This window comes from Homarus americanus, unplaced genomic scaffold (assembly GCF_018991925.1).
Source record: "Homarus americanus isolate GMGI-L3 unplaced genomic scaffold, GMGI_Hamer_2.0 scaffold24057, whole genome shotgun sequence".
NCBI lineage: Eukaryota > Metazoa > Arthropoda > Malacostraca > Decapoda > Nephropidae > Homarus > Homarus americanus.
In genome coordinates, this window is record NW_024746050.1 from 385,001 (window position 1) to 399,796 (window position 14,796).

Sequence of the window (14,796 nt, forward strand, 5' to 3'; positions counted from 1 at the left end):
CTCCTCAAAACTTGTGTGTTGCGAAAAACTTGTTCCATTTTTTCACTAAGACGAGAAATACGCACAAAGAGAGAGAGAGAGAGAGAGAGAGAGAGAGAGAGAGAGAGAGAGTTTGTGTGGTTGGCCAATTAGAGAATTAACACGTCTTACCTGAGATATTGAGATATTTTCCAGTCTGTTCGGGCGGTAGATGTCACCTGCCATATACCTTGTGCTGGTTAATATAGGAGTAAGGTGTTAGTTGATGGTGTGTCGTGGCGAGGTATTCTCTCTCTCCCCCTCTCCTCCCTCCTCCTCCATCTTTCTTATTAATTAATTTACATAAGAACAAACGTATGTCTATGAGAATTTCCCCACCAACTCTACCCCACACCAACGACCCCCACCTCCACTAATACCCTCACTACCACTTCACCCCACCAACATTCCCACCACCACCACAACCCACGCCCTATTAATAGTATATCAACATTGTCTTAATTACACCTGCTACAGACAAAGGCACGCACGCCCACCTGTATATCAACAAAGAATGAGTAATGAGGTTCCTCTAGGCGTTCTGTATGTACCGCTATTGTTCTTATTTACTTTATTAACATACGAATAAACGTCAGTGTGGTTGTGTGTGGTTGTGTGGTTATGAGGTCGTGTGGTTGTATGGTCGTGTATGGTTGCGTGGTCCTGTGTGGTTGTGAGGTCGTATGGCTGTGAGGTCGTGTGATTGTTTGGTTGTATGGTCATATGGTCATGTGGTCATGTATGATTGTATTGTTGTGTCTGTGTGTGTGTGTGTGTGTGTGGCTGTATCAACGTTAGTCATACCACCGTAAAACTTGATATGATTCTTCCAGCTGAGGTCAACAAAGGAACGAGTCTTACCATTGTTCAAACCAAAAGGTAATCGACGTGACTAAACGGTTCTTCATTGTAGGCAAGATCTCCTCTATTCATTACTTTTTCTACCGCAGGATGAGGGAACATCTTTTTCTATAATGTCTCAATAGTTACCGGGAACTACTGTATATATACTGGGTCAAACGAGGTCATTTAAGGTGGACTCTGACGTCATCTACTTAAATCATGTGACGTCATTGAAGATATCCAGACGACGATTTATGTGCGTGTGTATGTATGTATGTATGTATGTATGTATGTATGTATGTATGTATGTATGTATGTATGTATCTATGTATGTAACGAGTTATATTGAGAGTAAAGTCCTTTAGACACCCCAGATTATTTCACCTGATGATTGAACACCTTAACCTAACCTAACCTAACATAACCTAACCTACCTGTGGGTGTTCCTTCTCATTACGTCCAGGTGTGTGCTCATGCTAAGACCAAGGGCAATAATAATTTAGCACGTGTTACCTGCCACCTACAACAACAACAACACCAACAACAACAATGGTTCGTCTAACGGGTAGGGAGGTGGGAGGGAGGATGAGGGGTAAAGAGGGAGAAGGTAGAAGGGAGGTGGAAGAGGATGGGAGGTAAGGAGGAAGGAAGGAAGAAGCAGGGGAGGAGGGGTAAGGAGACAAGAGGTGTGTGGCACTATTCAGGATGATGGCACCCACAACAAAGCTATTTACAATACACCGGTAGCGCCATCGACTCAAGTGGCTCTCAGTGTCAACAAAGGCCACGAGTTCCTGTGTCTGAGGTGACTAGATTATCGTCCAGAGTGTGAGGCTCCTGCAGGTGTTGTGGACGATCTTCACCACTCCCTCCTCCACCACTTTCTCCTCCCTCCTCCACCACTCTCTCCCTCCTCTCCACCACTCTCTCCCTCCCGCTCCACCACTCTCTCCTCCCTCCTCCACCACTCTCCTCCTCCACCACTTTCTCCCCTCCTGCTCCACCACTCTCTCCTCCTGCCCACCACTCTCCCTCCTGCTCCACCACTCTCTCCTCCTGCCCACCACTCTCTCCCTCCTGCTCCACCACTTCCTCCCTGCTCCACCTTTCTGTACTCTCGCCGTCACTCTCCACCACTCCTCCAACATCTCCACCACCACAGTGAGCAAGAATGATGCCTCGTGTATATAATATATTCCTTCAGATGAGACAGATCTATACTGTTTCTCAGTCTATAACTCTATGAACATGACCTGTGTGTGTGTGTGTGTGTGTGTGTGTGTGTGTGTGTGTGTGTGTGTGTGTAATAAAGTCCACCACCACAAAATATCGGTAACCAATGAGGTAGTATTATTTTGTAGCACACACACACACACACACACACACACACACACACACACACACACACACACACACACACACACACACCCAACTCTTGTGGTATGGATACACCTCTCACACTGTTTCTATTCCTTTAATTAATGAGATGGCTTCCGTTGCCCTCCCTGATGTGATTGTGATGGAGTGAATAAGAAAGGGGGGAGAGGGGGTGAGAGGAGGGAGTGTGAGGGGAGAGGGAGTGAGGTGGAGGAGAGGGGTAGAGGGAGTGTGAGGGAGAGGGAGGAGTGTGGGAAGATGTTGTTCATTTATTCAGCCAAAAAGTATATTGAAACATCCAAACTGTTTTAATACTTTTATAGTTTTCCCATAAAGGCTTCGGGTCTTACCGTGAGACATAGTTAGTACCAGTCGAGGCAGAGGACCCAAGTTGGTCTGGCTGTAGGAGAGGTTAGCGCCAGGCAGTAGATCTTTACTACAAAATAATTATATATACGGAAATATATTATACTTTTTTTAATGTTTATAATATTTTGTAAACTTATCTAGATATCTTGAATCTTATGTAATCAAGTTAATTGTATATTTGAAGTGTTTGTAGTGTTTGTTAAGTAAGGTGTTTGAGAGGATGATCAGCCATCTTGTGACGTAACATGTAAACAAAAGGACGGCCATCTTGTGACGTAACATGTAAACAAAAAGGACGGGCCATCTTGTGACGTAACATGTAAACAAAAGGACGCACATTCTTGTGACGTAACATGAACAAAAAGGACGGCCATCTTGTGACGTAACATGTAAACAAAAGGACGGCCATCTTGTGACGTAACATGTAAACAAAAGGACGGCCATCTTGTGACGTAACATGTAAACAAAAGGACGGCCATCTTGTGACGTAGCATGTAAACAAAAGGACGGCCATCTTGTGACGTAACATGTAAACAAAAGGACGGGCATTTTGTGACGTAACATGTAAACAAAAGGACGGCCATCTTGTGACGTAACATGTAAACAAAAGAACGGCCATCTTGTGACGTAACATGTAAACAAAAGAACGGCCATCTTGTGACGTAACATGTAAACAAAAGGACGGCCATCTTGTGACGTCACTATAACCTCCCGTATACCATATGAGTTACAGTGGTAGAAGAAAAAAGTTACAATCCCTTAGAGGTCCAGTGACGGTACAGATAAGTTACAGTTCTTCAAGAGTTTCAGTTACAGTGGCGGTACAGAGCAGAGAGTGGTAGTTAGAGGAAAATAAACTCCTCTACAACACTGCTATATCGTCAAGCACAGATGATGTATGAGTGAGTGGAGGTGTACAGGGCCTCTCCACATCACACCTCCTCCACCATCTGCCTCAATATGGCGAAAAATTGGGAAAAAAGACACAAAAGGTTTCGATTTCAAGCGGAAGAATAAGGTGAGGAAAAATCTGCAAGAGTTATCAAGTGGGATTTTCTGCTTAGGGAGATTACGACTGATGGTTCATTGTGGATTGGTGGGAGATAACGTTTTCCGAGGCTGGGGTGATGGGGAGAATGTTCTTAAAGGCTGAGGTGATGGGGAGAATGTTGTTAAAGGCTGAGGTGATGGGGAGAATGTTGTTAAAGGCTGGGGTGATGGGGAGAATGTTGTTAAAGGCTGGGGTGATGGGGAGAATGTTGTTAAAGGCTGGGGTGATGATGGTCTGATGGGGATATAAGACTGGGGAGCTAAGGAGATTCAACGAGACATTTATACCCATAATACCACAGTGTCCATCTCTTTACGTCTCCTCGCTGTACACACCGACAATTAGTTAACCTTACCTATTGTGTTTCAGGTGATGGGCGTGGGTGTCATCAAGTGCTGGGTAGGTCTCGTGTGCTGTTGCCTCCTCCTCTCCCAGCTGACTGTCGCAGTTCCGGCCCCGCAAGACTACGATGGTAAGCAACTCAATCATACGGCCTTTCTTACTTATCTGATTGTAACCTGTTGATGCTGAGGAGGTTAAGAAGTTGTATTTGTTTGTATATACAACATTAATGTATAGAAATTCGTGTTATTTGAGTCAAGAGGTTTGTTTAGGTAATGTAAATGACGTCAATAAACAAGGATGATGTATTAAGGAGAGGAAATTGTAGAATATGATAATAAATAAGTAAATAGAGGAAGGAAAGAGTTATTTGGATGTTTTAGTAATGTAGGAGTAGTATTGGCGTGTGGTATGGCTAGCAGGGAGAGGGTGTGTACTGCAGTGATGGAATGGCTGGAATGAGAAGAGAGAAGGATAAAAGAAGAGGAGGAGAGATAAAGAGAATGTATAGAGGCAATGTAGCAAGTGTGTTGGGTAAAGGGAGAATATTTAGTGAGGAGAGAACAAGGGAAGTAAGAAGAGAGAGGCAGGAATTCCTCTATTTATCCATAACCTTACCTGAAAAATAATTTGTAGACAACAGGTGAATTATTATTATTATATATTAGTTCCATTTCACCTATTAAACTATCGAGACAAACAATGGTAGTTCATATGTGGTGGGGAGCCAATCAGGTTGCTTGTTGGGATAGTGATTGGCACACTAACTACCTCTCTGTTTTGTGTTGGTGCAGTTCATGATACCTGGTGTTAATTAAGTCACATTGATACCTGTTCATTTTCATAGCAGGGAGATACAGGTGTAAATTGACTATTCGGACTGTCTGTTTCTGTGTCTGTCTGTCTGTCTCTCTCTCTCTCTCTCTCTCTCTATTTGTTTACAAGAGAAAGTGAGATAACAATATTATTCTCACTTCCAATATATAACTAATAATATCAAAGACAGTGCGAGTAAATAGTCATAAATTTATACCTATTGAGAATATTATATTTTATTAGTTTCCTTTTAATCAATTTATATCAGTCTAGTTATGTGTGTTGGTGTATATTTAGTGAAAGAATAAATTTAATTATTGACGCGTGTTCCTGTTTGACACTGAGCCCCGCTGTCAGAGTGTTGAGCATCTTAGAGGACATTTTTGGCGATGTCTAGTGTTAGGTGGAAGTGTGTCTGATGATGTGTAAGACCTATAAAACATCTCTAACACACGCATACATACACTTACTGTTAAACCACCTATCCACATCACGACCCACACCTACACTCCTCTATCCACACCCCCTACACCCACACATACATCCACACACACTCAAGGAGAAGAAGAAAAATAATCTACAATCCATGGCAGGGAAAAATACCAGCAGCATTAGTGTAAAATCCCTCACTCATAATTTGCCTCACGTTCTGTGTTTGGTAATGCACACCGCTCTTACTCCTGTGCTGGGTGCTGGGTGCTTACCTGAGACGTAATTAGTGAGATTAGAAGGAAAGAAATTAGAGATGAAGGAAGATAGAGGCAGGTAATACACGAGAGGTGATTAGTGTTGTGTTAAGTTTCTGTTCCTGAGTGTAGTGTGGAGGAAGAGACACAAGACAGACAGAATGAAGAGAGAGAGAGAAAAAATGAAAACAGAGTGAGAGAAAGTGTATAAAAAATAATCCTCTCTAATACCCCCCCACCCCCACCCCACCCTACCATCTCCCACCACATATATCTCCGCGTTCATGTGAGTTTATCACAGGATTTTTGTTGGCCTCCAAGTTTTTTTACCTAGGAGGTGAGTGTTAACAGGTGGGGGCAGGTGTTGCTGGAATGAGACAGGTGTTGACAGGTGTTAACAGATAGGACAGAGTGTTGACAAGGTGTTAACAGGTGCGGCAGGTGTTGACAGGTGTTAGCAGGTGGGGCAGGTGGCACAGATGAGACAGGTGTTAACAGGTGGGGCCAGGTGGGCTAGGTGAGACAGGTGTTGACAGATGGGACAGGTGTTAACAGAGTGGGACAGAGTGTTAACAAGTGTGCTACAGGAAGGTGTTAACAGGTGGGACAGGTGTTATGGAGTGGGACATCAGTAACAGGTGCGCTTCTGGTGTTAATAGCCCCCGGTAATTGGTTAGCCGGCAGAGAGATTTTTGAATGTGGCGGAGATGAACGAGATTTTTCACAGGTTCATTTGGTACAATATTAGCATCACGAGTTAATGCACGCCACCATAACTCTCTCTCTCTCTCTCTCTCTCTCTCTCTCTCTCTCTCTCTCTCTCTCTCTCTCTCTCTCTCAAGGCTCCTACCCACTTCAATTTCATCTTCTCCCTCCACCACTCCTCTCCACTTCCCTCCACCCCTCCTCTCCACCTCCCTCCACCCCTCCTCTCCACCTCCCTCCACCTCTCCTCTCCACCTCCCTCCACCCCTCCTCTCCACCTCCCTCCAAGGTGAGAGACTCGAAGTAAGGTGAGGGAAGGAAGGAAGGAGGAGGGAAGGAGGGGAGAGAAGGTATTAGAAAGAGGGTAAAAGGGAAAGGAAGATGTTGGTGGAAGAGGAGGAAGAGGGGTGATGAGAGGAAGGGAGGGGAAGGCTAAAGAAGAGGAGAAAAAGAGGAATGAGAGTTTAGGGGGAGTGTGGAAGGGGAGTGTGGAAGGGGAGTGTGGAAGGGGAGTGTGGAAGGGGAGTGTGGAAGGGGGAGTGTGGAGGGGGGTGTGGAAGGGGGTGTGTGGAAGAAAAAATGAAATTGAGTTATCAGGAATACAGAAGAGTGTTGGGGGGGGGAGGGAGGTTAGGGAAAGATTGGAGTTGGGTGCATACAAACACTTAAATCTGCAATGAAGCCTAACCTAACCTAACCTAACCTAACCTCATCATACCATCAGGGTGGTTAATCATTAGGAGCTTCCCCCCCAAAAAAAAATAATTAACACTCCCTAATCAACTCATATGATAATTACATTGTCATTATTGTCCACCTGAGGAGCTGTCAGCCTTAATTAACCTGGGAGGAAAATGAAGACGTCTTGATGGGTAACACAGGTAGATCATTATTCACTTTGCTGTGGTGGGGGTATATAGTGATGGTTGTCTATGGCACTCTGTTTGTTTGTTGTTGTTGGTGGTGATGGTGGTGGTGGTGGTGGTGGTGGTGGTGGTGGTGGTCAATAGTGGTAGTGGTAGTGGCTGGTCAATGGTGGTAGTAGTAGTGGTAGTGGTAGTGGTAGTAATAGTGGTAGTGGTAGTAGTAGTGGTAGTAATAGTGGTAGTGGTAGTGGTGGTCAATAGTGGTAGTAGTAGTGGTAGTAATAGTGGTAGTGGTAGTGGTGGTCAATAGTGGTAGTAGTAGTGGTAGTAGTAGTGGTAGTAATAGTGGTAGTGGTAGTGGCTGGTCAATGGTCGTGACAGGCACTTTCACCCCATACAGTATTTCCTCCTGCTTCAAGTCCTCTCGTCCGTCAAATCGCTTAAAGAAAAACAAACAAACTAATTTTACCTTTTCATCCGATATATCGTAATGGCGATATTGTTGGCTCTGAAAATCGTATAGCGAATTTGTATAATCTTTTCATTTCACTTTTATTGGGGTAAATCTTATTAACAGGTGGATTAAGTAAAGATTTAGTCATCCTAGCTTATTCCACCTGTTGATTAACCACCTTAACGTTACCTGAGGGGGTATTAGGTTAGGTTAGGAGTACAGGTAAATATATCTGACTGTGTGTAGCAGGTGTGTTACAGGTGTGTTTGCCAGAACATGTGTGTGGTAGATATATAATTAATTGATACGTAAATAGAGATATATTGATGGTTAAATACTGTTATTATTACTACACACACACACACACACACACACACACACACACACACACACACACGCACACACACACACACACACACAGGCGCGCGCGCACACACGCACACACACACACACACACACACGCACACACACACACACACACACACACACACAATACGCGCGCGCGCAGCACACACACGCACACACACACACACACACACACACACACACACACACACACACACACATGACACACACACACACACACACACACACACACACACACACACACACACACTGAAGAAGAATTAGAATAAGTAATTAATTCCTTAACTAAGAAGAGGGACGAAACTTGAGGTGACCTGCATCAGTCAGCTCTATATATACCAACCTTGGCTTAATCATTCATTCACTAACAGCCTCTCTCCCCCAACAGCCGTGAACGAGACACTAACAGCCTCTCTCCCCCAACAGCCGTGAACGAGACACTAACAGCCTCTCTCCCCCAACAGCCGTGGACGAGACACTAACAGCCTCTCTCCCCCAACAGCCGTGAACGAGACACTAACAGCCTCTCTCCCCCAACAGCCGTGGATTTATACAATAACAGCCTTCTCTCCCCAACAGCCGTGAACGAGACACTAACAGCCTCTCTCCCCCAACAGCCGTGGAACGGAGGTGTATGATGGGTTAGTTGGATCACGGGCTGAAAGGCCGGGGACCCCTGCCCTGAGGCCCAGGTTCGGTGTAAGAGAGACATGGGGTGGCAGGTACCAGCGGTCAATGCCCTCACTCAGGCTTCGCTCGGCAAGAGGACCGTCGACCAGGTGAGACCTGTGTAGACTCAGGCAGATTCAAGGAGTCCCATGTGCCAGTTAAGGTGAGACTCGGGTAGACTGAGGTAGACTCATGTGCTGGGGTTAAGGTGAGACTCGGGTAGACTCAGGTAGACTCATGTGCTGGGGTTAAGGTGAGACTCGGGTAGACTCAGGTAGACTCATGTGCTGGGGTTAAGGTGAGACTCAGGTAGACTGAGGTAGACTCATGTGCTGGGGTTAAGGTGAGACTCAGGTAGACCCAGGTAGACTCATGTGCTGGGGTTAAGGTGAGACTCGGGTAGATTTAAGTTCCCTGTTCACTATTCTTTCTCTTCCCTCTCTTCGTCCTCCTCTTCTTCCTCCTCTTCCACATCATCCTCCAGAGTCTTCCTCCTCTTATTCACAACTTAATTTCACTAATGTTAAAATCCATCCACAGTTGTAAGTTAACATAAGAACATAAGAAAATAAGGAGTCTGCAATAGGCCGGTTGGCCTGTGCATGGCAGCTCCTGTCGAGAGTTACTACCACTCTCTATCATCCATGAATCTATCTAGCCTCCTTTTGAAACTTTCCAGAGTTCCCGCACTTACTACAAAGTTGCCAAGCTTGTTCCACTCGTCCACCACCCTATTTGTGAACCAGTTCCTTCCTATCTCCCTCCTAAACCTAAACTTATCCAACTTGAATCCGTTGCTCCGAGTCCTATCCTGCTCGGATATTATAAGAACTTTATCTATATCCCCTTTATTGATTCCTTTCACCCACTTAAATACTTTTATCATATCTCCCCGCACTCTTCGTCTTTCCAGGGAATGCAAGTTAAGTCTCTTTAACCTATCCTGATATGGAAGGTTTCTAAGTCCCGGAATCATTTTCGTCATTTTTCGCTGCACACAATATAATAATTAAATAGATTAGATACCTTCACCGTGGACAATACTTCACTCTAAAACCTCTATGATAATTAAATGGATTAGATTAGTCGTCATGCAGAAGTTGTGTGATTAAAAGACTCTATTTAATTCGTCAACTTGAAGACATAATATCAATTAACCAACCAAGAAATTGATGCATTGTTTACTGAAGAGTGTGTGTGTGTGTGTGTGTGTGTGTGTGTGTGTGTGTGTGTGTGTGTGTGCTAGGGTACTGTTCTACCCTACTACAGCGTAACCTTGTACCCACAGGCCGTTTTCCCTATGACCGTGAAGTCGTCAGGAAGGACACAAGCACACCTGCCTTTACCTGATTTGGCAAACGTGACACTACATATGACAGGTGTGTGTGTGTGTGTGTGTGTGTGTGTGTGTGTGTGTGGTGACATTAATTAGTAGTTGTATTGGTGTAAACACATTGGCAGGTAACTAGACATAAACAACACTGGCAAATTCTGGATGACTCAACAGTAGTAAGGTAAAGTTGAGAAGTGCCAGGTGTTGACCAGGTATTTTGTTATTCGTCTTTCTTTCTTTTCTGGGGTTTTGTTTATTGTTTGGTTTTGTTTAAGATTCATACACTGTCATGTAGACTATTGATTTGTTTACGGAGTATATAATGATAATGATAATCTTGGTGGATCATAGTGGCATTATAACACTCTTGGTCGACCACATTGACACGGTAGTGGGCCCATGGTAGACAACGACCAATAAACAAACACCATGGTAGAGAAGGACCAATCATCATACATCATGATAGAAAAGAACCAATCATCGTACACCTACCGACAGCCATGGACCAATCAGAACCCATTACAACCCCAATAAACTCATAGATTCCAACCAACTTGTTCCTGACGCCCCATTGATCGACATCGTTAATTCACTGTCTTAATATACGTAATGGCTTAGTGTAGTGTGTACCCTGGAGCCCTCTACCGCCTGCCAGGGTAAACTCTCCTCCCACAACACAGGGGACCCCACTGTTGTTGTCAGCCTCACACCACCACTTGCTACCTGTCGTATTGTTGATGAAGAGAGGACCGAGACCCAAACTACTGTACACACCCGTTCTTGCCTTTTGTGGCCTGTCCGTCTGTTCATCTGTCTGTATTCCTGTCTGTCCGTCTGTCTGTCTGTCTGTATCTCTGTTCATTCAGTCTGTTCTGCTCAGTCAAATTAGGGTGGTTAATCTTAGGTGAAATAAACTAGTGAGATTCTTCAGGTGATCTACTTTATTAAGACATATCTAAGGATTATAGTGTTGTGTTGTGTTGTGTTGTGTTGTGTTGTGTTGTGTTGTGTTGCGTTGTGTTGTGTTGCGCTGCGTTGTGCTGTGTTGCGTTACGTTGCGTTGTGTTGCGTTGTGTTGTGTTGTGTTGCGTTGTGTTGTGTTGTGTTGCGTTGCGTTGTGTTGTTTTGTGTTGCTGTGGAAGAGTTTGGTTGTATGTATAAGTGAAGTGATTTAAAGTTAACATTGAAATCTAATTGAGTCACTCTGTAAAGTCAAACCTCTATTTAACGGGATGGGGATGAAAGTCCGTTATATCGAGGATCCGTTAGATATGAACCCCCCCATCTAACGGATTATGTATGTCAAGATAGGTCCGTTATATGTTTCACTTATTCCGTAATGATTTCCTGTTATTTATTCTTCACTGAAAACTAACTTTGTGTTCTCAGGAGGAAGATCTGTCCAGCCACGAGCAGTAACTCAGTAGCTGTAACGTGAGGTGAGCCAGCCAGCCGTGTTGACCATCTCTACTGGACCCCTTGCTCTACATACACACCTAAACTCGCTGGCTCTACCACACAAACTGTACCAAACGAGCTGTACCACACAAACTACCACACGAGCTCTACCACACGAGCTCTACCACACGAGCTCTACCACACGAGCTCTACCACACGAGCTGTACCACACGAGCTGTACCACACGAGCTCTACCACACGAGCTCTACCACACGAGCTCTACCACACAAGATGTTCTCTCCCTGATACCAAATTATTCTTTACTTTGGTTCACCTGCTTGTGAAGTTGATAATTATTATCAATAAAATTAGAGAATAGTTATTATTATTGTTATTATATATTAAGTTGTTATTATTATTGTTATGTATTAAGTTATTTAGCCAGAACCCCGAAATAAGAGGTATGGTTACATGGTATATATTTATATGTTAGCTTTTTAAGTCCTGACATTATTATAATTTGTCTATTTTCCTGATAATTGTGTTAGAATACTTAAGTAAATAAAAACAATACTGGTGAACCATATCCACGACTCTCCCAGCCAGTGTGTGCGTGTAGAGTGTAGTACAGTGTGTGTGTAGTACAGTGTGTGTGTAGTACAGTGTGTGTGTAGTACAGTGTGCGTGTAGTACAGTGTGTGTGTGTAGTACAGTGTGTGTAGCTCCCTCTAGCCACCATCAATATCAGTTATAGTGAGTCAGTCTCCCTCTACCGTCGTCTTCCTACATTATCACCCTAATGAAAAAAATATATATAATGAATTATTATTTTTTTTTGCTGAAATTTCATCCCGGGAAGCGACTTCTTGTAAAGCTTAGTTGGTACAGGAGGTGGCGGCTGGTGCAGTGGCGGGAGGGAGACGCCTAGTGTCTGCCGCGCTCACCTCGACTCCAGGTCCGCCCTAAGAGGTTCCCATAGCTGGTGTCACGGCTGAAGTATATATATATATATATATATATATATATATATATATATATATATATATATATATATATATATATATATATATATATATATATATATATATATATATATATATATATTAATATATATGTACTCAGTCCTCTTATCCGTGTGTGTGAATAGCGTAGGTGATTCATATTAAAAAAGATATTTGTTTAAAATTTAGTTCATTGGAATTTGCTCTGATGTCGTAGGCTGGGGATAATAATTGTATCTATACGGACAAGAGTATAAAGAATGATGCTAATATTATCATAGTTTAGTGTTGGCTGCTGTTGTACGGGTCCTGCCACACCCAGATGGTATAAAACCTCTGTATATCTTGTCATCAATTGTATGTTTCTCAGAATAAAAGTAAAAAATTTATTCAAGTCACTTCCATTTAGTTTGATAAATGGAAGTGATAGTTTGAGGTGTACCGGAATAGTGTGTGTGGCATGAGAGGGTCTTAACTGAGCACCAGAGGACAGCAGACAATGATGTTATTGTTTTGGTCAAGTGCAACTCCCATACAAATAAATATGTAGTTCCATGAATTTAATAAAACTATGTAAAAATAAACACTGGTGTGTGTCTTACGTCCAGCACGATGGTGACCTGACTGAACTATTACTGTGTTCAATTTGTAATATAATTGAAGGAAAACAAAGGTATGTATGTGTAGACACGCGTGGTGGTCGAGGTGGTGAGGGCAGTGTAAGTAAGATCATTTGTGTATATCTGGGAAGAAATAAATGTATTTTATTTTGAATGTTTTCCCCTTTTATTGGCCTGGATCGGCTTCAGTGTGAGGTAAGGCACACTAGCAGACAACGCACCACCATACACAAAGGTCGAACAGTTAACAATGTATCGAAACAATTTATATAACCTATGAATTAGTTATTGTACATTGTTTGAGGAGAGAAAATGGTGGAAATAAACTACTGTTGGCAGGGGCCTTCCACCACTTCCACCAGCCAACGAGAAAGACCTTCACTACCAAGAACTCGACACATCAAGGATCTCACTGAAGACTAAATTACTTGTCACAGGGTTTCAGTTATAGTGTTAACAGTGATGTGGAGTACTGTGTGTCTCAGCTGCGTCTTCAAGGATCTGACACAGTTGTTGAACGTGTCGCCACATCCTGAGTCTGTTCGCCATCACATATGCTGTATAGTCCCCCAGTAAACCCAGTCAACTCCTTGAGGTTGTCTACACAGGGATACACTCGCTCTGAAGATAGTCACAGTCTACCTCAGTTATCCTTCAACAGACATCGACACTCAAGAAGAGAGCCCTCCAAGTTTTCCTTATAATAGTAATAATAATAATAATAATAATAGTCTAGATGTTGGACCACCAAGACACTTCCTTCACCTGCTTCACTGATTCAACCTCAGGTGATTCGGAATCCCACTGGGGAAGGTTAGAGGAAGGGACAATATTACCACACTAAGCGGTGGATGTCTTCAGATGGAAGGTAAACACGGTCTGGGCCTTATTTTGACACCATATGGTGGCAAAACTCTTGCGTTATGTCAACTAAGTCTCGGGAACTACTGACAAAATGAAACGTCCCGAAAATCAACCAATGACAACCCGCACCCATATTTTATGCTGCCTCCTCGACCAATTATAATTGTTTTTGAAAAGTCGTGTTATAATAACCCCTCCAGATGTTTGAGTGTGTTGTTGGTGGTGGCCAGTGTTGTCTGGTGTGGGCGGGATATATACTCTATTCTCTGCTTGAAAAATAGTTTGAAAGTGATGATAATCTTTAGAGGAATAGGACATTGGTTATGGTCGTGATCCTGATACAGAGATAGATATTAGTGTAGTAGCGGGAGCACCTCAGCTGTACTATAGGCCGCAGTGCTTCACCACCACCTCCAGCCTCTCTCACTCATAACATTAATTTACAGACAGATCAAGGACAGACATATACTGCAAGAACTCGACGTCACTCTCCAGGTAAACAGGCAAAACATGCTATAATTTCCACAGCTATATAATTATCCACCTCTCGGGTATAAACAGTTTATTATATAGATGACAGCAAACAAAAACAATGACATTATTTATATTTTTAGCATTTGAACTATATTGTGTTGGGATTACGTGATCATAGATGTATGGAGTATTAAATTAGAATCAAGAGTGTGGGCGAAGGTAAAAAAAACCCTCCTGTATTGTGCAGTCTGATTGGTTGTTTACATTGGGAGGTAGTTAGCGATCGGTAATCACTCCCTGACTCGTTCTTATATTATAGTACTAGCAGAAACGCCGCAAGGCCACGGTAGGACGCCACCCTCCGGGAGGCTCCACATTGTCTCACTGTTCAGTCCCCAAAACTTCTTCTTCCATCAATAGTTCATTAACGGTGTATGTAAGTTCCACAATGTTTTTCACTACAACGGCACAGCAAAGTATAATTTTTTAGCATTAAACTGTTATTTTTTTATTGTCTAATCATCACTACATATAACACCATCCA

At 43.2% G+C, this 14,796-nt stretch overlaps 1 pseudogene; it reads left to right on the plus strand.

The window, feature by feature from the left end:
• Positions 1-12,878, plus strand: part of LOC121878899 — a 53,246-nt pseudogene extending 40,368 nt beyond the window's left edge.
• The last annotated feature ends 1,918 nt before the right edge of the window (positions 12,879-14,796 follow it).